The sequence below is a fragment of the Peromyscus leucopus genome, chromosome 1 (assembly GCF_004664715.2).
Source record: "Peromyscus leucopus breed LL Stock chromosome 1, UCI_PerLeu_2.1, whole genome shotgun sequence".
NCBI classification, from domain to species: Eukaryota; Metazoa; Chordata; class Mammalia; order Rodentia; family Cricetidae; genus Peromyscus; species Peromyscus leucopus.
Window position 1 is genome coordinate 118,728,322 of NC_051063.1, and position 26,645 is coordinate 118,754,966.

The 26,645-nt window shown below is 35.8% G+C and overlaps 1 pseudogene; it reads left to right on the forward strand.

Moving 5' to 3' along the window:
* Nucleotides 1-15,828: 15,828 nt before the first annotated feature.
* Nucleotides 15,829-24,916, forward strand: LOC114686432 (annotated as a pseudogene).
* The last annotated feature ends 1,729 nt before the right edge of the window (nt 24,917-26,645 follow it).

A 26,645-nucleotide genomic window follows, 5' to 3' on the forward strand; every position in this document is an offset into this window, starting at 1 on the left:
TTTTAGTCATCTCAAAGAGTTCCAGAAGAAATTCAAAGTTGCTCCTTTGGGTATAAAATTCCAACATACCTCATTTTTTCAGAGTGAGCCATGGTATCACCAAAATGAATTAACTGAAGTATGATCTAATCAAGTCATTCTCTCAAATTACACACACTCCTAACTTGAAAGTTTTCATTCTGGTTCCACATCCACTCAGATGGTCAGCTTTAACTGAACTCAAAAGAAAAAATTATAAACCAAAACTGGTCACAGATTTCTTGGGAAAGCAAGTGAGACTGATTATTTCTGAAAAAGCCAAAATATGATTGACCATAGCTGTTTCAAATGAGAAAATCTCATTAATACTCTACAATCAAAAAGGGCATTTACTTTATGCCCATTGTCACCTATATGGTCAGTACTGGCAAATTAAAAATAAATTGCAGAAGAGAAAAGCAAGAAGATAAAGAGCTGACAGTAAGTTTGAATTCTCTACTATTTTGAAAACTAACTCATACTGGAAATGAAGAGATTCCTAGAAGGAAGGTAGAGTGTGCTTGAATCCTAATGGGCTATATCACACCACCCTCCATTTCCTCATACCTTCAGATCCTGCCAATGTGTTTCCTTGTCCATGATCTGTTAACTGAAGTTGTCAAATAATGGCATTTCATATTTATTTAAACTAATTCCTTAGTCTTTAAAGCATGGAGAACTGGAATATAGTGTCTACTTCTGTTGGCCTTAAGAATAGAGATAAGATATCTCCTTCTAGAGTTCATCAGTGGTCTCTAAATGACTTAGAGAGACACCCCAGTGTCCAGAGCAACAAATTCCAAGAAAAACAAGGAAAGAAAGTGCTTTAAAAAGTCACCAAACAAGTGTGTTTTATGAATTCTGAGAGACTAGCACTGTATAGGTAGTAAGAAAACTTGGAAATAATATTAATAAATTATTAATTGAAAAACATGACAATAGAACATTTGGAGCATGTCCTAGGAGTGTATTATATATCTCAGAAAAAGTGATAGCAATTAAAAGAAAGTTGTGAGGCTTATGACAGATTCAAATACATTGTGTACATAGCATGGTTATTAATGCAAGATCTATTGTTTCTCTGGGGAAAGTTGAGGTTGTTTATATGTTATATGTATATGTGCCTACATACATATGTGCACATGCCTCTGTTTATAAAGCATATGTCATACCTGGCTCTTCACCTTACTTTTTGACACATTGTCTCTCTCTGAACTTGGAGGTTATGGTTTAGTCAAAGTTGGGTTACCAGTGAGTTCAAGTGATCATCTTCTCTCTGCCACACAACAGTATTCAGACATGAACCTGGTATTCTTGACATCTTCATTAAAGAATATGGTGTAGAAATTATAACAGCTAAAGGATCAGGGAATTTGCTGTGAGATAATGTGTCCTAGTGATGTCAGAAACTATAACAATGAAGTCTCAACAACCTGACTGCCTAAACATAAACTGAAGAGCAAAAATAATTTATATGACAAAGCAGCCAAGGTAAATATCACGAGGCATTAAACCTATACAAAGGACTACAGACAAGGAAGGAATGCTGAGAATTGGAGAGTTAGACTTCAAAAAATGCACCAATTGGTTATCCAATACCAATGGTCAGCAATGTAAACAGTAACATCACAGAGACAGTACATTGCATTTGTGTATTTATGAATCGCACATGCACGCACACAGGCATATATGTGTATATTCTATATGATTAAGTTTGTGTGTACTTATTTGACCACAACAACTCAAAAAAAGTCCATGAATTTAAAAATCAAGGATACATGTACAGGAATTTTTGGAGGAAGAAGAGTGAGTGGGAAATAATTTCATTAAATTTCAAGCTCAAATAGTAAAAGAAATAGTTTAAATATGTTTATTAATTCTTTGAAAATTCGTATGTGGAAATTTATCATGTTAATCTCCAAGCCAGTTCTTTCAAACCCTGTCCTGATTTCATACCCAACAATCTTTCTGTTATCATTTTTAATTGAAAATTGATTCTTCTCTCATTCACTGCATGACAACCAGTTTCCTTTCTCTCCATTCTTCCTAGCTCCTCATAATTCCTACCTTTTCAAATCATCTATCTGTTATAATTTCATGACTATTTTACTGTACAGTTTCTGGAGCTGAAATCAGGGATCAGAACAAAGTGTTTTGTCATGAACTGGATTTTATGTTTTCCTTTAACTTTTGTTCTGTTTCGTAATCACAGCTTCATTTTTGCAGTATAAACAATGTCAGGATGTTTTTTAAAGGTTTCAAGTGAAAAAGTCATGGGACTCTCATTTACAGTAATCCAGTAGACAAATAATTTGTTTGATAAAAAGGAGTGATCCTGCAAGTAGTGCATTCCTATATCCTTTCAATGTATTAGAATACAAAGTGTTGCCTCTGGTATCTACGGGCATTTGAGAGCGATATATAGAAGTTACTTATTTGGCCAAGTTGTCTGGTATTGATAATCTGTTATTGTTTTTAAAAATGCATGTTGCAAATATGCTGTCTAGGTTTTGAAAGTAAATTCTTCTCTCCTACAATACATCCCAACCACAGATTTCCCTTCCTCTGCTCCTCCTAGCTCCCCTCAACCTCTGCTCTCCCCTAGATACACTCAACCACCATTTCCTCTTCAAAAAGGAAAAGGCCTCCTGAACTATAGATTTGAACTGCAGTTTTCACTCATCATAGAATCATTGCAGGTAATAGTTTCTCCTGGAAACTAGTTTAGAGTGTTAACTATCACTGTAGTGTTTACCTTCAACCTAGAAAATCAGCACCTATATTACAGTGCATCTAGTTTTCATCATTCTTGACACATATGGCATCTTTCAGCAGATATGTGACACTACAGTTATTAAACTTTACCCTAGTTACTAGGTTTCATTCATCTATTTATTCATTCGTTTCCTTTTAAAAATATAATTAAAGTTTAAAAAAGTACCAAATGGATGTAAACACCAAGAAATGGAAAAAAGCACAAGAAAAGCACAAGAATCAAATGCATCCTGGTTCAACCACTCTGAAATTCCACAAAAACATTAAACTGGGATCCATGAAATAAATGCAGAGGACCTGGTGCTGATCCATTCAGGACCTTTATATCTTACCTCTGTCTATGTGAGTTCGTATAGGTTTTGCTCATTTATTTAGGTCTGGGTCTCCCACCTTCTCCATAATGTGTGACTGTGTATCTCTGTACTTCCTCCTATCTGCTGCAGGAAGAAGCTTCTCTGATGATAGGTGAAAAAGGAACTGATTCTTAAGTATAGCAAAATATAATTAGGAGTCATTTTATTATTATATTTTTCTCTTCTTATATCTGTATTATTTAATTTTACCTTAGATCTGTGGGCTCTTTAGTCTCAGGGTCTTGATCATGCAAACATTGTAGGGTGTGCATTCCATCTTGTTGAATGGGACTCAAGTCAAATTAGTTATCAGTTGGTTAGTCCCACAAGTTTTTTGCCACCATTGCCCTAACATATCCTCAGGCAGTAAACCGTTGTATATAAAGGATTTATAGCTTGCTTGGTGTTTACATGTCTTTTTTGAAAGCTTACTGTGTAGTTCCTTCACCTAAGACACTGGAACATAGAAAAGGCTCTTGTATAGGAACTACATTGGCATCTCCATCTTCAAAGACTTGTACACTTGTTACTTTCAGCAATGGAGCCTTTCTGTCAGTGTGTAAGAGGAAGCTATACTGTCAGCCATAGAGCCATAGCCTTGTTTTTTTTTTTTTCTGGATTAGATTTAACTCAATCTGCGTACTTAAAGCTTCATTTGTTGAAAAGAGATGGGCATTTGGGACTCTGTGTAACCCAGTATTGGCAATTTCCTTTAGAACCCCTTCATTAATATATGTATTTGAGAAAATTTCAATGATATTATGTTTCTATACTACCCCTCAAATGCCCCTTGATTTTAGGTATTTCTCTGCATATTGTCTCCCATAGCCAGTTCTATCCTTCTTGCTGCACTTGATCATCTTGTTCTAGCTTTTCACCCCAATCCATCCATGACTATCTATTCTCATACCTTTCCTAAGGAGATCTATCTATTCCTTCCAGTCCCTTATTCCCTTATATACCCTTATATACTCTTTGTGATTCTATCAGTTGTAGCTTGGTTATCAATAACATCTTAGCTTATATCCACATATAAGAAATACATGCCATCTTATTTCTTTCTGTTTCTACGTTACCTCACTCAGGATAATTCCTATTTCCTCATCCCATCCATTTGCAAGCAAATTTCATGATGTAGCTATATTAACTACATGGTGTTAATGTACCACATTATCTTTATCCAGTTTTCTCTTGATGAGAATCCATGTTATTTTTAATTTCTGACTATTATACATTGAACAACAATGAAAATAAGTGAACAAATGTCACAGTGGTAAGATGAAACACCCTTTGGATATATGCCCAAGAACAGTTAAGCTGGATCTTGAAGTAGATTGATTGCCATCTTATGACAAATTGCTAAGATGATTTTCATAGTGTTGGTATGAGTTTGTACTTCTACCAGTAATGTGTATTCTTCTTATTTCACATGTTTGTCAGCTCTGCTTTCACTTGTTTTATGGATCCTGGCCAATCGGAAAGATGTTAGATGAAATCTCAGTATAATTTGGATTTGCATTTTGATGGTTGCTATGGACTTTGAATATTTATTTGTTTCTCAGCTATTTGAGTTTCCCCTATTGATAACTTTCTGGTATGTCTGTACTCCATTTTGGGGTTATTTGTTTTATTGATATGTATTTTCTTGACAACTTAAGAAACTTTGGATAATATTCTTCTATCTGATGTATATAGTTGAGGAAAATATTTTCTCACTGTGTAGGCTGTTGCATTGTTTGAATAATAGTAGTCTTTGCTATGCAGAAGCTTCTCAGGCAGACCTATTCAAAAACAGCATCCAAGCAGGCACAGAACTTATTCATACAACAGACAGTAAAGATACTATGTCCTATGCTACTCATTACTGCTCATATTTCCTGTTTGTCTGTAATAAGCTTTATCTACAAAGAACTGCTTTGGACACTTCCACATCAAAATTCATTTGAAATGTCTGATGTAATCCACATCAACTATTACAAATAGTAATCAGAGAATTGGTTTGACGAACTAAGCTTATTAGGAAATTTGCCCAAGAGGAATCTTATCTGGGAGCGTTATGTTCAATGACATGGATCTAATCATAAGGAATAAGGAGGGGAAGGAAAATCATAAGTGAAATTATTACCCCTTAATTGTTACTTGGTAATAGAACCTCAGATGCAGAGCCCCAGGCTGAAGGGTGTTTAAGAATCTTCCAGAGGTGAACAGCAGACTGAAAGAAAAGTACTGAGAGAAGTACATACATTCCTTCACAGTAACTGCAAGAGTCAAAGGAAACTCGTGGACATGTTTCTGCATAACTGACACATGGCTTTCCTTCTGACTCTTCATGCTGTACATTACTCAGGATCTCATCTTAATTTCATGACAAAGATGCTGTCTTTGATCTTTGTCTTCTTGGTCCTGAAGCGTTCCTTCCTTTTCTGCAGTTTGACTGATCTTGTATGCTTTTGGAGAATATGAGACAAGAGAAACCCAAAAGGAGATAAAAAAAAAAAAAACGTTGATTGTTTCTTTTCCATTTATACAAAGCATAGATATTCAAAAAACAATTACTTCAGTAGGAATCTTGATAAACAGTAAGTGCCATGTCCATTTATTAATTCATGTTTATCATGGTAAATGATGCATTCTAGGGCTTCTGAGAGGTAGAACATTCATCTATGTGTCTTCTATCCATTTTTTACTCCACCTTCTAGGACACAACCCAAATTTATTCCATGTTTGCTACAAGTTATTTCCAAATTTCTGATAATTTAGGGGTTAGTTGGTTGGTTGTCTTTTTCAGATCAGAGATTCCAGACTGTAAGCTGAAGGAATGACCCAAGCTTTCTACTTTGCTTCTAGAGATAATCCTTTAATATGACAGTTCCCAACTGGGGTCATGTGATGTCCTTCACAAACATAGTACCAAGCACTGCTTTTAATTGATTTTATAGAGGCTACAATAAAGTGTGTGTGTGTGTGTGTGTGTGTGTGTGTGTGTGTGTGTGTTTTCTTGTCTCCTACTCTTTCCTTCATCATCATAGAATGCCCAGTTCCTGCACAAAGGAACTTGATTTACCTGGTCTGACTTTAACTTACATAAATTAAAATGGTACTCAGATTTTGTTCAAATGATCTCTCTGTTATAACTTCACAACTATTGTATTCTATGACAACTGCAACTGAATTCAGGTGTGGAATCACAATATCTGTTCACTATGAGAATTTTGTGCCCTTCTTTCCTTTACATTTTGTTCCATATGCACAGCCATATTTTTGTTGAATAAACAATGTCAGGACTTTTTAAAATTAAAGTTCTAGGTTAGAAACACATGGAGAATCCATCTAGCATACACCAGTAGACAATTCATTCTTTTGTTAGAGTAGATGGTGTCCCTGCAAGCAATGACTTCCTCTTTCCCTTTTAATGTATTATAGTAAAGGTGTTGCTTGTGGTGCCTGCTAACAGTTGAGAGAGGAGTACTAAGGTTACAAATTCACCCAAGTTTCCACAGGCTGAGGTCATTTATTGATTTCAAAAGTCATGTCACATTTTTGCTGCATATGCTTTCATCTATTACATTTATTCCACATTTAAATCTCCTTCTCCTCTTCTCCTAATATTATAAAATGATTTCATTCATTGTGAGGAAGACTATACTATAGAATCTTTGATTTGTATATTTGGCCACATTTTTTCTTTATCAATGAGGTTACTGGTTGAGATTTAAACTGAGGAAATTGTTACAAGGTCTCTTGGAGTTTGAAGGGAAACTGTCAAAAATAATATTATAAATGTTTGGGTAAAAACATATTTCAAGATGTGGCATTGTATATGTGTGAAAATCGTCACAGTGAAGTTTTCAGTTTTATATAAAGATAATATTCAGTTATTAACACCATATCCCAGTATGAAATTCAAAAGAGAGGAGAAAATTTATGACTGCATTATACAATAGAGAAATCTCAGAAGAAATGAAAACCTACAGTAGAACTTAAGAAATTTCATTGATAACTGATTTGTTTATCAAAAATATATTTAGGTTTGAAGGAAAATGTGGAAAGAAAGGCCAGTGATCACATAATAGGTATAAAAGCATTATTCATGGTAATATGGCACATGGAGAAGATGACGCAGACATCAAAACGATCAGATATAAATGGGAAAGTATGAAGGGGGAATTGAGTAGAATTTGAATAAAAAATTTTCACAAATACCAATTTCATGTCTCCTACAATCCTGTGAATATCAACACATTGCACACAAGCTGTGCCATGAAAGTCAAGGAAATTTTTTTTAATTCTTCTCATTCACTTACAAAATTCACCAGCTATTGAATCAATATACCCCAGTGATGTTATCTCCTATTTTAGGATGATGAGGAATATATGTCCAAACTTCTGACACTTGAAATTTCAGGCTATTTCTACATCTATGCTTACATATTTACATGACACAAATCCGAGAGGTCCAGAGAAATGTTTGAATTTCTCCTAACTTATGAGTAAAAAAGGAAATGACAAGGCAAATGTTTCCTTCCTAGATTCCTTTGTTTACATTCTTACCAATACAAATTAATCTATTTGTATAGAAACTGATTCATGGAGGCATAAATGTCTCACTTGTACAAAAATGGTCCTGATAATTTAATTAAATTCCTTCATATACATGTATATTCATTAAAGATTGGATTATTGTATATAAATTCCTATTGCGCCTTTTTTTATTACATAGCAAATATGTTTCCAAATTAGTGTACATTTCTCTTCCTGTATTGTGACACAATAGCAGTGTATATTTTATGACTATTCCATATTATTTTATTTTCTCAATGTTATTTGGATGATTCTACCATGATTAGAAACATGATATCACAGTTGATAAAGCAAATGAATTTATAGAAGTAAAATATTGGATTATTAATGCACCTATATGGTGTTTTGTCTAATTAAACAAAGATATATTATCAGAACATTGTGAATAAAATATGACTTCCTGGAACATGGCCATGATGAATGAGAATCAGCAAAACTAAATACATATTCATCATCTCAAATGAGACTCTTGTATAAGCAACAAATATTGGTATTATGAAGAGTCATTCTGCCTATGTACCCTCTAGTAAAAATTTTAAGGTTATCTTTTAGTTATTTGTGAATAACATGGTTAAGGCAACAGGAACATGAATTTTAAGGAAAAATAAAATATCTTATTTTTAAGACTCTTTTTATTAATATCCTATGTCATCACAGTGAATATATTAAAGAAGTGATACAATTGTCCTGTTATTTGTTTTCATAGGCTTTGTAGAACATCAGGAACTTACTTTGTGGCAAGTTCAAGAATTTAATATAAACTTACTGTATATGTATTCATTTTAACTTAAAAACAAGTAGTATGCTCCATTTATTCAGTAAATGGTATGGATCTTCATATCTATCATCAGATGTAATTTGTCAGAAGGACTGTTTGTTTCTGCAGATACTGGTCATTTTACAATACTTCTGAGTTGAATGGGCACTTAGATGTGTCATTTCACAAACAAATATTCCAACTACTCTGTTGATATACATAATCAGAATTTCTCTGTGGTTGAAAAAAGGATTCTCTTTTTTGTGGTGATATTGTATTTGTATGTTAATAAATAAAGTTTGCCTGGAGATCAGAGGAAATAGCAAGCAATTTTAAGTAAACACAAAAGTCAGGCAGTGGTAGTACATGCCCTTAATCCTATCATTTAGCAGTCAGGGTCTCTGTGTTTTCACGGACACACCAGGGAACAGAGCCAAGTGTGGTGACTTAAACCCAGTACCAATCATAGAGACCTGGATGTCTGTACAGACAGTCAGTGACAAGGAAGTGAGGTAGATTGGCTAAGACAGCCAATGAGAGGGCAGCACAGAAAGGCAATACAAGCCTGGTTAGACAGGAAGATGTGGCATTTGGAAGGTGCAGAGCTGGTGAGGTAAGATTGGCTGGTGGCTATTTCTATTTCCCTGATCTCTAAGGTTTTCACACCTATATTGGCTCCATGTTTTTTATTTAAAGAGACCATTTAGCAATTCATCTACACTTCATGGCATCTAATGTTCTCTGTAAGTTGGAATTTGATACACAGAAGAAAGAAAATTAAACTTATCATATGTATTTACTTTCTACATTTCCAACATTGTTGATGTGAAGGATATTCAAATGCTTGTACTGTATATTATTGATTTTCAGATAAGCACAGTTTTTGTATAATTCAGTAAATAGGAAATTAAGTTATTGGTATGTATATCCACCACTGGAATTGGGTTCCCAATTTTGCCTATAATTGTCTTCTATTTGTCCAAACCATTGGACAAATATTGTTAGTCATACATGTTTTGCTACAGATATATAGTAATGAGAGGCAACAAAAACAATCAATCAATCTCCATTCAGATTGAGTCAAATCTCCAAAACTGTGAGCCTACCCAAACAATACAGGAAGGATTCATTTATTTTTCACATAACTACACCAACTTGTGTTACCTATTTAAAATGATATTACTCATTTGAGGATTTCATGGAATTTATTGTTATCATATTCACACCATTCCAACAACTTCCCCAGATTCATACCTATTTCCCAACCACCCTGCTTTGTTTCATCTTTTTTCTTAATGCATCAAGTCCAATTTGTACTGTTCATATGCTTTTAGATATATGTCCTTCTACTCCACAATGGTTAACCAGCAAGATGATTTAATCTTAAAAATAGGTAAAAACTGGCTCTTCATCTTTCAGTATCTATGAATTGCCAATATTAATCTGGTTTCTAGTCATCTTCTTTGTGGAGAAAACTTTGGAGTAAGTTTCTTTTTTCTTTCTAAACATACTGATTTTATTTTTTTACAGAATGATAAGTCTTGTGAATAAATATAACCTTCCAGTTTGAAAGCTCACAATGTCACTTCACTTTCATATGTGGAAGCAGAAGATAATGTGTTGCATTTCAGAGAAAAACTTCATCTGATAGACTCCAGGTTTTCCACAGATTCAAAACAATAACCACAACTGATAAGTATAGGCTTCATTAGGACATGAGAAAATGTAGCATCATTGATGATGGCATAAAGTAACAGTGGGTACTTTTTGAAATGTAAAGCAGTAAATTATTGAAGATTTTATATAGAAAACTTTCAATATAAATTGAATGAATAATATAATTTTCATTCAAATTAAAGCTATAATTCCAAAGGGGAAAAAACACAAATCTAAAATAGCTAATTTGTTTTGGTGGTTTGTTTTTGTTTCTGTTAAGACATATTTTATCGTCCACTCCTTTTAAAGAATGAATGCAACATAGACATATGTGTGCATCCATCACCACAGTCAACTTCAAAATATTTAGAACATTTCACTAGGAATCATGAGAATGTATCTCTCAGCTTTCATCTCTTTACCCCCTCATTCCTGCCTATTCCTAAATCTACATTCTATCCCATAGAGTTCCATTTGGGCTTTTCATATGAATGAGACAATCTGCTTTTTTCCATTTTATGCTTTTTTACCTATATAATTTTTCCATTCCCATCTACATAACAGCACAGATCAAACATATATTCCTGCATATTTTATTGAAAATACATTTTTCATACATTATATTCTGAATATAGTTTTCCCTCTCTAACTCCTTTGAGATCCTCTGCATCTACCCTCCTATCTGAACTCACACCCTTGCTTACTCTTATTAAAAAGTCATCTAAATAATAGTTAAGAATAAAATAAAACAAAAACAAAATCAAAATAAAACAACATTTTCAGACAAGCAGAAGTGATAAAAAATAATTAAATATATATATATATATATATATATATAGATAGATAGATAGATAGATAATGAGACAAACACCTTTGTAAACACAGGCATCCCATAAAAACCCAAAACTGGAAGCTGTAATATAAATGCAAAGGACCTGAAGCTTAAAATAGTTTTTAAAGACCTGAGAAAATATTATGATATAACAAACTCTGAAAGATGCCATTGAGTTTATTTTTTATTGGCCATCTACCTTATAGGGTAGTTCGTAGTCCCAGTGAGGTTCTATTGGAGAGAACTAAAGTTTTGATTGCAAGTAAATATTGATGGAGATACCTCCTGAGTTTAGGATAAGAGCATTTGTCCACTTCTCCTATGAGTAAATGGACTTCATATGGCACAGACCTGTGCAGGTCTTGTGCATGTTGCCACAGCCTCTGAGAGTTCTTATGTGCATCTATCTTATGCATAGGAAACCTTGTGCATATAAAGCCTTGTTTCTTTTGTGTTTTTCATCTACTCTGATCCTTACAATCTTTCCACCTCCAATGCTATGGGGTTCTTTAATCCCTGTGGGGGATGGGGTGCATTTGATTGTGACACCACCTTTAGTTCTGGTGCACGGTCTCTTACTCTCTGCACATTGACCAGCTGTCTGTGTTGGCATTTATCTATATATACTTGAGGTAGATACATTTCTGATGATGTCTAAGCAAGGAAAACTTCTATGACGACAGCAGAATGATGCCAGGAGTTATGTTATGGCTTTGTCCCATTGTCAGAGCACTAGTCTTTGGTTTTCCCCTAGGTCCCTGTCCTATCTATCGTCAGGTTCCTGAACAGCATTGCAGTATCATACATGTATTTGATCCCTTGGAATGGACCTAAACCATATCATTTATTATTTGGTTACTCCCACCAGCTTTGTGCCACTGTTTCACTAGCACATCTTCCAGGCAGTCACCACTGTAGATGTTTAGATTTGTGTTTATCTTGCTTGTGTTTTCAGAGAACTTTGAGTAATATGGTCAGTAGTTAGCAGGCATAAATGCTCTAGGTAGGCACCAGCTTGATTTCTTCATCTTTACTCAGCTGTGTAGGTGTCATCTTCAGGCATAGGCCTTATCCTCAGTATATAGACAGGAGCCTATAGCCTTGGTAACAGCCTGTGTTTTGGATGGTCCCTATGGTGCCACTTTGGCTAACTATTCAATAAAATATTACCCATTCCTGGTGCTGGAAACTTCCTTTAGTGAGAACTGTCTGTGTTGTTTGGGATTGGTCTCAACTGTTATTTGTCAATTTCACTCAGATTGTCTTCATAAATGTATATATTTTAGGAAGATTATACTATTTTAGATTTCCATACTGTAGTGGATAGCAATTCCAACCTTGATCTGGAAGTTCCAACCCCCATTGAGGTTTTGGTAACTGTCACGCGGGGCCAAGAGAGGACCCTGAAGACCCGAGATCTGGATGCATGGGCTCTCTTGGTTCCTGGACCCTGGATGCTGGAGGTAGACCAAGCAGAGTTCTCCAGAGAACACCACTGGACTGCGACACACCTTTCCCAGACCCTGCAACCTACCTATCCCTTCACTTGTAAGTTAAGCCACTAAATAAACCTCCCTTTTAACTATGTGGAGTGGCCTTAATAATATCACCAATACCACACAGTGAACTTGGGTAAGAAAATGTCTCTATAGTAGGATGTAGAGTCCTTTGGGTGTATAACTACGTGTAGTATGGTGAAGATTTATTAAACTAGATACAAGCTAAAGTCATCTGAGAAGAGGTAAACTCAATTAAGACAATATCTCCATATTATAGTTTGTGGACTTGTCTGTGGAATATTTTCTTAATTAGTGATTGATGGGGGAGGGTCTAGCACATTTTGGGTTATGCCCTCTATGGACTTGAATTTCTGGGGTCTATAAGAAAGCAGGCTTAGCAAACCATGAGAAAAAAGCCAGTAACTAGCACTCCTCCATGTGTGTCTTCAATAGCTTCTTTTTCCAGGTTCTTGCTCTGTTTGAGTTCCTGTCCTGACTTCCTTCTGTCATGAACAGGGATATGGAAGTGTATGGCAAATAAACTTTTCCTTCCTAACTTACTTTTTGGTCATAGGGTTTCCTTGCAGCATTAGAAATCCAATTACAACAGCTCAGATATCTGGATATTTAAGTAGATCTATACTAAGCTTCCTAAGGAACTACTGCCCTGATCTTCATAGTACAAGTTTGCATTCCTATCAGCAAGGATGATTCTGCCATTAGTATTCATTCTTGCAACATGAACTGTTATTTGATTGATTTTGGTCATTCTGAATATAACTGGATAAAATTTCAAGGTATATTTGATTCAGAGTACTGGTGAGTAAGGATCTTTTTTCCATTCTCTAACCTGCCATATTGTCCCAATGATGGTGTTTCCCATATAATAGCCTTTCAGTTTCATGAGGTCTCATTTACTTATTGTTATTTTGGTACCTTTCCTATCAGTGTTCTGTTCAGAAAAAATTTTACCATCATAATGAATTGAAGACCTTCCCCAAGTTTCTCTTTTAAGAGATCTAGAATGTCTGATCTTACATTGATGTCTTATATCAACTTGGAGTTCAGTTTTGTGCCAGTTGATAGATATGGATGAATTTGTGTTCTTCTCCATGCAGCAATCCAGTTGCCCAGCACCATTTGGTGAAGATGTTTTATCATTCCAACTGTGTATTTCTGGCCTCATTATCAAATCATAGATCTCCATATGTGTGTGGAAATTGTCTAAGACTCAAATTCCATTCTATTGATCAACATATTGGCTTCTGTGCCCATATCATGCTCTTTTTATTATTTCATCTATATAGTATATTGTGAGACCAGTGATATTTCCAGTAGTTATTTCATTATTTAGTATTGTTTTAGCTATCCTGGGTAGTTCTGAGTTACATATGAAGATAAAAAGTCTCCTTTCAAGTTCTAAAGTACTTAATTTGTGAATTATATTATAGTCTATATTTTTAATATTAATATTTCACAGAAGAGTGATTGCAGTGCATGAATAGGAGAACTAAATTTTATTTTATTTATTTATTTATTTATTTATTTATTTATTTATTTGGTTTTTCGAGACAGGGTTTCTCTGCGTAGTTTTGCGCCTTTCCTGGAGCTCACTTGGTAGCCCAGGCTGGCCTCGAACTCACAGAGATCCGCCTGGCTCTGCCTCCCGAGTGCTGGGATTAAAGGCGTGCGCCACCACCCCCCGGCGAGAACTAAATTTTAACAATGCATATCCATCTCCATTATAGAATGGCAAGGGCCTAGACAATGTGGTATAACTTCAAGACTTTTTAAAGAGATAATTGTAAGAAATGAAAGAATAAGACACTGCCAAAATAAAACTAATCCAAGCATGAGCATAACAAATTATGGGAAACATAAATGATTAAATCAAGCCCATACCAGCATCACAGCCACAAGTTATGTCTAGTTACTTGAATATATATTTATTTACAAAACAATACAAAATTATGGATGAGGCAATACCTAAAACACTCATAAGCAACACAATGAAATGAGATGTTATTGTTAAATAAGATCAAACTGTAGCCGGGCAGTGGTGGTGCACACCTTTAATCCCAGCACTCAGGAGGCAGAGCCAGGCTGATCTCTGTGAGTTTGAGGCCAGCCTGGTTTACAGAGCAAGATCCAGGAAAGGCTCAAAGCTACACAGAGAAACCCTGTCTCGAAAAACCAAAACAAAAAAAAAAAAAAAAAAAAAAAAGATCAAACTGTAGAAAACTATATCAAAACATTTACAACCAATGAAATACCTTAAATGAAAGAGAGAATCTAAAGGAAACATATTACAGAGAACATATCAGGACAAATATGATGCAACTTGAACCCAGGGCCAGGACTGTAATACCAATCTGAGCATATGGGTTGAAAGGCATGTGTACAGCATAAGGGTCCATGTGAAGATTGTGGAACTTATTCCTAACTCGTAGCAGGTATAGTTATATCAATTCTTATATCACTCAATACTGCACATTCACAAATACAAAATAAAAATGAGAAAGTATGTGGAGGGATTGCCAGAATACAAGAATTATGATACTATTTGCATCACCTATGAATCGTTCAGACTTTTCAGAGCTCTTGGCATAGACAGATTTAGCTACCTAGGCTTCATCCCTTTAAACAAAGTCATAACATTGTCCAGGGCTACCTCAGTATACAGTATAGCAATCTAGATAGTATATAATAGCCATTTATTTTTTACATATATTAAATGTTAGAAGTATACAATGAAGGCATGAGCAGATTCAATGTTAGGCAGTACAAAATGTTCTAGTTCCTGAATGGCATGCATACATTTCACAAAGTTTAGAGAAAACAGGGTGGATCTTTAAGAAACTTCAGGGTAACAGCATCAATATATTTTGTATGAAATCTACCCACAAAAAACCCTTTTATATGCCTAATGTTCTCCCACAGATTTTACACCCTCATACATAAAAGTAATAGGACTTTTGTCACCATAGCAATGGGGTAAAAATAAAACCCAAGAATTCAGCATTAGTCTCACATTGAGTGTGATTTAAATTTATCATGTTCAGAGCCTAATCTCTTACGATTAGTGTGCTGTGTTTTCAGGTTGACACCTAAGAACATCCACTTGAATTTATCTCTTTATTTTGCCATGGAGAAATCAATAGGAACCCTTATATTTTACCAAACATTTCTCTGCTAGTTAACATCAACTGTAACCTGGTGGATGATGATAAGCAATCTGGTTTATCTATAAAAAAAGGGAAATTTTCCTAACTGCTTCTCTAAAAATCAGAAAAATATTTAATTGTACTTACAGGACCCGTGTGGGTACTTCTTGCAATCTTTAGACCATTCCTGAACATGTCCAAAACCCCACAGGTAAGTTGGGGTGGTTTGCTTTTAATGAAATACGGTCTCCTTTCAGTTGAGTTTCTGAGTACCAAAAGGCTTAAAAGTCAGAGACTGGTTTTATATCTATTCTTTTACATGAAGAATAAATGCTCAGATACTTTCTACAGAAAATATAACAACTTTATTACAAGTAGACAGGAAAGTCAGTAGAAATGTGGAACATTGTATGAGAAAACTTGGTTTATCTGTAGTTTTGTTTATAACTGGAAGAAACTATATATGCTTTTAAAAATGATATGAAGAATTCACACTTTCTAATACCCCCAGTATTTGCCTAGCACACTTAGGTCTTGTACCAAGCATTATTTATTCCATCTTCTTCATATTGTGCCTGTGTTCAGCTCCACTATAGTCATTTTCAACCTCTCCTGAGTGTCCATGAGTAATTTCCATATCTCTACCAGATGTCTCCCAAGGATACATCTCTACCACTAGCCATGGTGTACATAGTTGTTTACATCAGATGGAACTGGGTAGAAGTGATCATTTCAGTTGAGGATCATGAAAATCAATTTCTTTCTGAATTGAGAGAGTAGATGCAAAGGAACATTGTCTGTTTAACATTTGTGACTATTATCACAAGTGGTACAGTATCATACATTCAAATGTCTGCTAAGTATTATAACCAGATCATGATGTCATCAGCAAAAAGTTGTGATTGTTTATGGAGACAAAGACTCTGCTCTTGCATTGAACTTTATAATATGAAAATCTTTAGAAAGTAGAAGAATCTGGGTCAGTATATCACAATTTAATAGGATCACAGTTAAAGGGGATTTCTTTCTTCCTTCCATGGGACTCTCATTGTTTCACATCAGATTTCTGAGATGTCTGGTTTTAAAAAATTTATGCAGATTTCCAAAGTGGTTGTAAAAGCTTGCATTCCCACCAGCAGTGGAGGAGAGTTCCCCTAGTTCCACATCCTTTCCAGCATAAAGTGTCTTCAGTGTTTTTGATCTTAGCCATTCTGACAGGCATAAGGTGGTATCTCAGAGTTGTTTTGATTTGCATTTCCCTGATGATTAGGGATGTTGAGCAATTCCTTAAATGTCTTTCAACCATTTGAGTTTCCTCTGTTGAGAATTCTCTGTTTAGTTCTAAAGCCCATTTCTCAATTGGACTGTTGGTCATTTTGATGTCTAATTTCTTGAGTTCCTTATATATTCTGGATATCAGTCCTTAGTCAGATATGGGGTTGGTGAAGATCTTTTCCCATTCTGTAGGCTGACGCTTTGCCTTGTTGACAGTATCCTTTGCTCTACAAAAGCTTCTCAGTTTCAAGAGGTCCCATTGATTGATTGTTTGTCTCAGTGTCTGTGCTACTGGTGTTATATTTAGGAAGTGATCTCCTATGCCAATGCATTCAAGACTACTTCCTACTTTCTCTTCTAGCAGGTTCAGAGTAGCTGGATTTATGCTGAGGTCTTTGATCCACTTGGACTTAAGTTTTGTGCACGGTGAAAGATATGGTTCTATTTGCAGCCTTCTACACGTTGATATCCAGTTATGCCAGCACCATTTGTTGAAGATGCTTTCTTTTTTCCATTGTACACTTTTGGCTTCTTTGTCAAATATTATATGTTCATAGGTGTGTGGGCTAATGTCAGGGTCAAGAAAGCTGGCACTTTCTTAGAAAATTGGGAATCAATCTCCCCCAAGATCCAGCTATACCACTCCTGGGCATATACCCAAGAAATGCTCAATCATACCACAAGAGCACTTGCTCAGCTATGTTCATATCAGCATTGTTTGTAATATCCAAAACCTGGAAACATCCTAGATGCCCTTCAACTGAAGAATGGATAAATAAATTGTGGCACATATACACAATGGAATACTACTCAGCAGAGAAAAACAATGACATCATGAGGTTTGCAGGCAAATGGATGGATCTAGAAAAAAATCATCCTGAGTGAGGTAACCCAGACTCAGAAAGACAAATATGGTATGTACTCACTCATAGGAAGATCCTGGATGTGGAACTAGGATGACTGGACTGCTACTCACATCACCAGTGAGGCTACCTGGAAAACAGGACCCCAAGAAAGACACGGAGAAATGGATGAGATCTACATGAACAGCCTGGACATGAACGGGAGCAATGAAGGGCGAAGTTCGAGGGAAAGAGAGCAGGAGATCCTAGCTGGATCAAGAAAAGAGAGGGAGAACAAGGTATAGGAGACCATGGTAAATGAAGACCACATGAGAAGAGGAGGAAGCAGAGAGCTAGGGAGGCCCACAGAGATCCACAAAGATACCCCCACAAAAGACTGCTGGCAATGGTCAAGAGACAACCAGGACTGACCTACTCTGATGATGGGATGGCCAAACACCCTGATTGTTGTGCCATAAACCCCATCCAAGGACTGAGGAATCTGGATACAGACATCCACGCCTGGGCCCCTGGTGGAGCACTGGGAGTCTAATTAGTGAGAAAGAGGAGGGTTTATATGAGCGAGAATTGTTGAAGCCAAGGTTGGATAAAGCACAGGGACAAATAACCAAATGAATGGAAGCACAGGATCTATGAACCAAAGCCTGAGGGGCCCCCAACTGGATCAGGCCCTCTGAATGGGTGAGACAGTAATTTGGCTTGATCTGTTTGGGAGGCAGCTGTGCGGTGGTGCCGGGTCCTGGGCTCTTTGCATGAGTTGGCTGTTCGAATCCTGGGACTTATGCAGGGACTCTTGGCTTGGTCTGGGAGGCGGGGACTGGACCTGCCTGGACTGAGTCTATCAGGTTGATCCTGGTCCTCGGGGGAGGTGAGAATGGGGGGTGGACTGGGAGGAGGGGGAGGGAGGCGGGAGGGGGAGAGCAGGGGAATCTGTGGCTATTATGTGGAACTGAATGGTGTTGTAAAATAAAAAAAAATTAAAAAAATATGCAGACAGTGCACCCTTCAAATTACAGTAATGAATTTCATTTGCTAAACTATGGGGGATTTGTTTTAAGTAGTGTTTGTTATTATCTAATTTAAGAAACTGAAGTATTGTTCTACCGATACTGCATTAAAATGGTTATATGGGCACCAGTTTGGAATGTCCATGAGTGATTCAAGTTATAACTTATACAATGCTGTGTGTGCTGTGACCCACTCACTCGATGAGATTACTCTGCAACAAGTAGATATATGGTCAGAGGATGCTGGGAAAGGACTGAAATTTGACTCCTGGCAAGTAATTAGTATTCCATTGAATATGGCATGCATGCCATATAGATGATTTTCTTAAAGTGAATCAAGGATTCTAAATCCATAAAAAATACAAACCTTTCTTCCAGATTCATATATTTCTGTGTTCTTTAATTGCATGTTATGAAGATCATGTTGTTATAAATTATGATACAGAAGATACTTGCACGCAAGTCAGCATTTTAAAATCTAAGTGAAGAAATCTTGTCCAGACTATTTCAAACACACACAAAAATCTTACGTTTTGAACATTTGAAAGAAAAATATTTTTCCATGTAATTCTTAAATGGCAACAAGAAAATGACTTTTATATCATCAAAAAATTAATCATAATTGTAATAGATTCTAGATAAAACTAGTAGTGATGGCATTTTTTGAACTATTAAGGAATCCAATTCCCTAGGTTATGATCAAATATCAATGTTACCAGGAAGAAATAGAGAAATGTGTCTCTATTCTACAAGCATATAATGTAGGTATGTGTTTTAGAGTATCAACTCTAGTGAGAAAAATTTAATGTTAAAGTGTAGTGAAGCCTCATGTTTATATGTAATTTCATTTATTTACTACTGAGTATTTGTGATAGTTACATTTTAGGAGATGCTAATAAAAATTGTAGGCATTATATTCTTTATATTTCTGTTCTGCTTTTTAGGCATAGTTGAAACTAAAATGACAAATATATTTTAGATGTGCACATTTAGGGTAAGTATGTACAATTTGTAAATCCTGCTGGAGACCTAGTGAATATGAATCATAAGGAAAAACTCTACACTCTTGTGTGTTTCACAATATATAAATCACCATAAATTCATAATAGTTATTTTAAAAATAATGAAATTTTACTTCATAATATGATACATGTATTTAATAAGAGGATATTGAGTGGTTCCATGTTGTGAATCACTACAGTTTTTGCAACTTACATTAAACTCTTTGTATCTAAAATGTATCTGATTTTCATCAGACTCCACCCACCACATGTAGTAAGCCCTGCAGTCCTGGACACAGAAAATCCCCTAACAGCAGGGAAAAGCTCTCTGCTGTTTTGATTGTAACCCTTGTCTAGAAAATCAAATTTCCAACATGACAAGTAAGGATATGATTTACCAAAATAATCAACTAATTATTTATTTTCTCCCATATTTACAGAGTTCTCAAAAGCCTTTTGGGGCAAGGAAAAGACAAATTTCATAATGAAGTTGAAAGCATCAGTAGCATTGCTATTTGAATTGCTACACTCTCTGTCTTTTACCTACATTTTATCTGATCAGTCTAGTACCCATGAACATAATATTTTTTTTGATATGGCATTAGAGTATGAAAGATTACTACTACAAGCCATCTTCATCATAATATTCAGTATTTTAATAAGTTGTATCTACTTTTCAGTTATTTAAGACTTATATGCTATGCATCCTATATTCCCAGTACTATCCAGAGTTCTAACAATGACTGGATGTTCAGTGATGTCATACCATTTTTAAAAAATGCTCATGTTTGTACTGTGTGCTATGGTAGGATAATGCTATCACTGGTAGTTTGTATTTCCAGTCCTACTCCATTTGAGGGGTTAGTTTGGATGTCATCATATTGAACTCTGAATTAAAGATTTTCTTATACTATTGATAACAAAAAATACACAGATATTTTCTGAATTAAATAGTTGTGGAATCTACATTCATGTACAGAAACTTTGAAAACTATGTTTTTCATAGTAGACCATGTTCTAAAGGATGGACTTAATTAGTGTTGTAGTGATGAGAAATAGCTAAATATTCAGCTGACAGTTTCATTTACAGCCAGACTACCATGTAAATATAACTCTATATGATTTGAATGTGAGGACTATTGATAAATAATGCAGGGTTTTAAAAAAATTACACTAAAATCATAAACATATTTGACTGTAAATCCCAGTGACAAATGCAGGAAAATTATTCAACCACTTGAATAGAACAATGCATAAAAATGTATTGTTTCAAATGATATATCACAGATATATCAAATCCAATAGTCAAATTTATTGACTTTCATTTGGTTGAACACAAGGATACTATACTTAGTTTTATTAAATTTTCCTTGCTCCTACTTGAGAAAGCATGAGAGGAGTAGAGGGAAAGTGATGATGTGGTCAACATATATTATATCAGAGAAGAATGTATTTTTAATATAAATAAAGTAATATAACATTCTCTTATATTTTTGGTTGTGAGCCTAGCCTTTAATGGCTGAGCTATCCCTCCAGCCCGTAATATAACATTCTCATACTTAATTTAAAATAAATACTAAAAATTGAAGCATTTGAATACTTCTACTCATCCGTTTAAATGACATTGCTTAGCAAAATCAGAGAGGATTGAACAACTGCAGTGGAATGTAAACATTCTGATGGATAGACTCAGTACTTGAATGGCATCATCACTTTTTCATTAAGTCTGTTGGGTCAATGCACGTGAAAGAAAAGTGAATATACTATGGAATGTACTACAAAGATACAAAAGAAAGGAAGTTCTCAGCCTCATCCAGTACTATTCTTCAAAATTATGCCTTTGAGGAATGGAATGCTCTCTATATATTGATGTTTTCACAATAAATTCTGCAACCTTGCGAGCATTGAACTATCAAATCTTACAGAAATTAGTAAAATTTGCAACTAATGTTCCCAAACAAAGATCAAACAGTGAAACATAAGAATAGATGTGATTTTTTTTGACATGGAGAGAATTTGGGTGGTAATTTGTTCATATGTCTCTGCATTTTTCGGCATTATTAGTGCTGCCTTTTTTTGGATTCTTTTTTTCCTTTTTCAGATTATAATACAATTACATCATTTCCCCTTTCTCCATCTTCCTCTAATTCTTCCCGTATATTCCCTCTTGCTCTCTTTCAATTTCATGGTCATTTTTATCACAGTTGGCATGTGAATATATTTTATGTATCTACTTATATATTTCTAAGTACAAACAGTTCAGTCTGTATACTATTACTGGTCTGATTTCAGGGTTGACAATTTTGTTATCCAAAGATAAACAGTTTATATGTCATAATCTGGAAAAGACAGCTTCTCACATGCTCCTATTCCTTAGGTTCCTGTAGTTCTTCATTTAGGATTGAAGTCTTATTGTCTTTCCCCTCGTCCACATTGCCAGGTCTATTATTTTTGTCCTTGTTCAACTAATGTTTAAGTAGCCATGTTTGTGAGACTTTATGTGTCAGTAACTTGTGACATTTCTGTGAGACACCTACTCACATCAACCTCCCTGATCCCCTAGCTCTTACAATCTTTCCATCCTTCTCATCTGCAATTTTTCCTGAGACTTAATTGAGGGAATATTATTATAGATGTTTCCATTAAACTGAACTCCACAACTCTACATTTCTCACTAGTTGGGATAGTGGTCTCTATCTCAAAGATAAGGTCCTTGATGAGAGAAGATTACTCTACAAATATGTGAGTAAGCAAATATTTTGAACATTGTTAGGAATTGTAATGGTTTAATAATGTGGTGAATATAGGTTCCTTCCAAGATATGGAGTGGGTAAGGTTTCTATGTCAAAGGAGACCAATGAGGACATTTTTATGTGGGATATAACTTGCTGCTGATAGATAGATAATTATATGCAGAGAAGATCATCCTAAGTTCTTTTTTTGACATAGTATGCAAAACTAAGAGTGACAATTGTTTTTCCATGAATGATTCAATCCAAGGCAGGTTACTGTGGCCACCGTAACATTATGTAAATGTGTATTATTGGTTTTGAAGAATACTAAAATGTTCTTGGGTAAGTAAGATGAATATAAACAAAATCTTTGCATTACGTTGAAAGATAGTGGAAATTAGAATTAAATTCTAGGCATCAAACACATTTAACTTCCTTGTTCCATAAAAGGTAAGTAAAATTTAGCTATGACTTCCTAATTCATTAATGTAGCTGTCATGTTTCATGAATACTAGGAAAAATTAAAGCTGAAAATGCTTTCTTTTCTATTCTAGGCATTAATAATTGTGTGAAGTGTCCAGATGACCAGTATGTCAGCACAAAACAAACTCATTGCCTCAAAAAATTGTCACCTTTCTGGCTTATGAGGATCCCTTGAGAATGTCTCTGTCTAGCTTGACTCTGTGTTTCTCTTCTCTTACAGCTATTGTTGTAGCTATCTTTTTGAAGCAAGAAGATACTCCCATAGTCTTTATGAGACTGGGTTACCTCACTCAGTATGATTTTTTTCTAGATGCATCCATTTGCCTGCAAACCTCATGATGTCATTGTTTTTCTCTGCTGAGTAGTACTCCATTGTGTATATGTACCACATTTTATTTATGCATTCTTCAGTTGAAGGGCATCTAGGTTGTTTCCAGGTTCTGACTATTACAAATAATGCAGCTATGAACATAGCTGAGCATGTGCACTTGTGGTATGATTGAGCATTCCTTGGAATTATGCCCAAACATGGTATGTACTCTCTCATAGGAGGATACTAGATGTAAAACGAAGATGACTAGACTGCTAATCACAAATCCAGGCAGGCTACCTAGAAAACAGGACCCCAAGAAAGACACAGGGATGGCCCAAAAACAGAGAAATGGATGAAATCTACATGAGCAAACTGGACATGAGGGAAGGTAATGAAGGGCAAGGGTAGAGGGAAAGACAGCTTAGGAGAGTGGGAGATCCCAGCTGGATCAAGAACAGAGAGGGAGAACAAGGAAAAAGAGACCATGATAAATGAAGAACCCATTGGAAATAGGGAGAAGCAAAGTGCTAGAGAGGTCCCCAGAAATCCACAAAGATACCTCCACAATAGACTACTGGCAATGGTCGATAGAAAGCCAGAACTGACCTACTCTGGTGATAGGATGGCCAAACATCGTAACTGTTGTGCCAGAACTCTTATCCAATGACTGACAGAAGAGGATGCTGAGATCCTAGGCCATGCCTGAGGTAGAGCTCCAGGAGTCCAATTGGCAAGAAAGAGGAGGATTTGTATGAGTGGGAATTGTTGAGACCATGATTGGAAAAAGCACAGGGACAAATAACCAAACTAGTGGAAACACATGAACTATGAACCAATAGCTGAGGAGTCCCCAACTGGATCAGGCCCTTTGGATAAGTGAGACAGTTGATTAGCATGACCAGTTTGCGAGGCCCCCAGGCAATGGGACTGGGACCTGTCCTTCATGCATGAGCTGGCTATTTGGAACCTGGACCTATGCAGGGACACTTTGCTCAGACTCCACGAAGAGAGGAGGGGACTGGAACTTCCTGGACTGAATCTACCAGACTGAGATGAATCCCCAGTGGAGTCCTTGCCCTGGATGAAGTGGTTATGGGGGCTGAGCGGGGGGTGGGGGGGAGGTAGAGGAGGGAGGACAAGAGAAAATGTGGCTGATATGTAAAATTAAATTAAATTCTAAAATAAATTTTAAGAAAGATACTCCCATAGTAAAGGCCAATAACCAAGTTCTCAACTATGTACTACTCATCTCCCTCATATTTTGTTTTCTCTGTCTCTTGCTCTATATTGGCCATCCATATATGACCACATGTATCTTTCAGAAGACTACATTTGTAATTTTCTTCACTATGGCAACATCTTCTGACTTGGCAAAGAGAGTTACTGTAGTACTGACACTCAAGGTCACTGTTCCAGATAGAAGAAAGAGATGGCTGCTGGCATCGAGTGCACCTAACTTCATCATTCCAATCTGTACCATAATCCAATTGATTCTCTGTGGAATCTAGCTTGGAACTTCTCCTCCATTTATTCATACTGATGTCTTCTTCAATTTCTTCAAAGACTTCAAATGCTTATCATATAAGTCTTTTAGTTGCTGGTTATAATTCCTTCAATTAACTTTGTATTATTTGAGGCTACTGTGAATGATATTTTTTAGGTTTGTTTATCATACATTCTGACCACAGTTTCTGCTCCCTCCCATCCTTCCAGTCCTCCCCCAACATCTGTTTTCCCTCTGAAAAATCTTCTTCCCTTTATCTATAGAAGATACCAGGCCTCTCAGGAAAAATCACCAAAAATGGAATTACAATATACAATAAGAGTAGGTACAAACCCTCATTTCAAGGCTAATGAGACAATCCAATAAGAGGAAAGGGGTCCTCCTGTTAGGTAAAAGAGTCAAAGACACTGTTGGGAGTCCCACAATGACACCAAGTTAAGAACCATAGTCCATATAAAGACAACATAGCGCAGATCCTTTCTGGCTCTGTGATTGCTGCTTCAGTCTCTGTGAGCCTTTATGAACTCCACTTAGTTGATATCTGTTGTCTGTGTTCTCATGCTATCTTAAACCCTTCTGGCTCCTCAATTTCTATCCCCCTTCCAAAGGGTTCCCCAAGTTCAAAAGAGAGTTACCTGATGGAGATCTCCAATTTGGACATCTCCACTCTACCTAATGTTTTGCTTTGGATTTCTACATATGCTCTCATCAGCTGCAGCCAGATACCCATTTGATGATGATTGTGCTAGGAACGATCTCTAAGTATATAGTGATATCATTATGAATCATTGTATTGATTTTTTTTCTTTCATGGATCTCTAGGTCTCCAGTTTCTGGTCATCCAGGCAGTGTCAGGCATGCTTCAAATCTGATCCATCATTGGCTGGCCAGTCCCAAAGTTCTGTGCCTCAATGCCACAGAGTTCAAAGCTTTTGTTCTTGGGTTGGTGCCCCTGGCCCTACTCTGGGAACATTGCTTTGTTTCAGAAAATGTTCTTTCTTAGTTTGTTTGCCTTTTCTATATAAAAATGCTACTAGTTTCTGTAAGTTAATTTTTTATACATCAACTGACAGGGTAACTTTGCTAACAAAATTTCAGGGTAACTTTGCAAGCTATATTCCATTAGCAAATGAAGGTATTTTTGAATTCTTTCTTTCTTTTTTTTTAGCAAAGAAGGAAGTTTTACCTTTATTTTTACATCATAAAAATTCTTCAAAGTGAAGGAAAAGCAAACATAGATCAAAATATTAAATACTAAATATAAGAATTAGAGGTTTATCAAAAATTTGCTTGTGGTCAGGGATTGTAATGCCTCCAGAGGTTATTTGATTGTACAGGTTTCTTTTGGCTATCCTGGGTTTTTTGTTTTTCCATATGAAGTTGAGTGTTATTCTTTCCAGGTCTGTGAAGAATTGTGTTGGTATTTTGATGGGGATTGCACTGAATCTATAGATTGCTTTTGGTAAGATTGCTATTTTTACTATGTTAATCCTGCCTATCCATGAGAATGAGAGATCTTTCCATATTCTAACATCTTCAGTCCTTTTTTCAGGGACTTAAAGTTCTTGTCATATAGGTCCTTCACTTGCTTGGTTAGTGTTATCCCAAGGTATTTTATATCATTTGTGGCTATTGTAAAGGGTGATATATCTCTTATTTCCTTCTCAGCCTGTTTATCAATTGTATATAGGAGGGCTACTGACTTTTTGAGTTGGTCTTGTATCCTGCTATGTTGCTGAAGGTTTTCATAAGCTGTACCAGTTCCTTGGTTGAATCTTGGGAGTCACTTAAGTATATTACCATGTCATCTGCAAATAGGGAAAGCTTGACTT